We start from the raw sequence: 1,853 nt of genomic DNA on the forward strand, positions 1-1,853 counted from the left end.
TTATCAAAAACAGAAAAAATTAGCATGGTGGTGCAGGCCTATAGTCCCAGCTACCCAAAAGGCTGAGGTAGTAGGATCACCTGAGCCTGGCGGGAGGTCCAGGCTGCTGTCAACTCTTACCATGCCACTGCATTCCAGCCTGGGCAACACAGACCGTCTCAAAAATAAGGATAGTAATATTTAAAATCTGCCTTATTATATGGTTTCTTGCTTTTATTAGAGCTATGCTTTTAGCCATCCGAAAGCTTCGTACTTTTCTTCCTGGTCCTTAATACACAAATAATAACTATATCATTATAGTTAGCAATATCATTCTTTTGTCGATAACTGTTGGACTAGAGTGGATCCCTAGAGTTCAATATCATTCTTTTATCAGTACTTGTTGGACTGGAATGTGTCCCCAGAGAGTTTTCCGTTTTGAATGCATACCCTTTCTGGTCCCATACTATAAACTGGCCTGCCTCTCCAATCTGTCATGGCATTTTGAATTTTTCTTGTCATCAGAGTACATACAACTCACTAAAAATATTAAAAACTCCATGTGTAGTAGACTTACTGTCCTAAAGGCACAAAGTAGTGAAAAAGAGCATGGGCTTTGGAGGAAAATCTGGGTCCCAAGCCTCTTACTGATCCTGCGAAGATCACTTAACTTTTCTGAGCCTCAGTTTCCTCAGATATAAAATAGAAGCAATATCATCTGCTCACAGGATTACGGTAAGGATTAAATGAGATACATATATCTCATTTATATAGATAGTACCCAATAACAAAGTGGCTGCTCAACAAATATTAAATAGCTGTGACAATGGAAAACATTCTGTGCAAAATCACTGTAGTCCTCCATGACATCAAGTTAAAAAAAGCAGGGCATGTGCCAAACACTGCCAATCTATTGACCTACTTAATATCAACTAGAATTTTAACACACATGTTTCTGATGCCATCATCTAATAGGGCACCAGCCACACTCACCCATGTGAAAAGCAACCCAGTCCCTTTTCTGGGTCTCAATCTCCCACTTAGTAACAGGTAACTTCCCTATGGATAGTGACCCAGAAGCAAATTGTTCATTCATCATCAATGAAATATGTTACTTTTTAAATGTGGTAATGAAAATTACTTACTACCAACTTCTTTACTCAGTTATTTGTACTCTGTATATTTACTGCTACATAGTGGAAGTACTTAAGCAAAACGCCAATGTTCTGATGTCTGTGAGAAATACAATCTGGAGCTCCTGCCATGGGAAAATTATGTGAAGTGGAAAGTAGGACTGAATTATAAAATCTTACAATCCCAAACAGTAAGTTAAATTAATAAATGTATAAACAACCCAGTTATGCAGGAGGCTGCAAATTTTTTTGTGAAAAATCAGACCTTGGTGATGACCTTGAGCAGCAGGATATAAATAACTCTTGCAAGCTTAGTGTTCCAATAATGGAACACTAGGCATAAATGGGTTAAATTTCAGGTGGAGTTTGCTGAACCCACAAATATGAAAATGACTTTCCAAGAATTGTAAAAGTAACTGCTAAGGAGATGCTGCTAACTTGATCACAAAAGCAAGATGAGGGCTGGGTGTGGTGGCTCACGCCTGTAATCCCAGCACTTTGGGAGGCTGAAGCAAGTGGATCACAAGGTCAGGAGTTCAAGACCAGCCTAGCCAATATGGTGCAACCCATCTCTACTAAAATTACAAAAATTAGCCAGGCATGGTGGCGCTCGCCTGTAGTCCTAGCTACTCAGGAGGCTGAGAAAGAAGAATTGCTTGAACCCAGGAGGTGGAGGTTGCAGTGGGCTGAGATCGTGCCACTGCACTACAGCCTGGTCAACAGAGCAAGACTCTGTCTCAA

The 1,853-nt window shown here is 40.2% G+C and overlaps 1 protein-coding gene across 1 annotated transcript in view; it reads right to left on the bottom strand.

Moving 5' to 3' along the window:
• Positions 1-1,853, bottom strand: part of TMEM225B (transmembrane protein 225B) — a 40,690-nt gene that overhangs the window by 34,517 nt on the left and 4,320 nt on the right. The window lies entirely within an intron of this gene.

The sequence above is a fragment of the Cebus imitator genome, unplaced genomic scaffold, assembly GCF_001604975.1.
Source record: "Cebus imitator isolate Cc_AM_T3 unplaced genomic scaffold, Cebus_imitator-1.0 Scaffold82, whole genome shotgun sequence".
NCBI lineage: Eukaryota > Metazoa > Chordata > Mammalia > Primates > Cebidae > Cebus > Cebus imitator.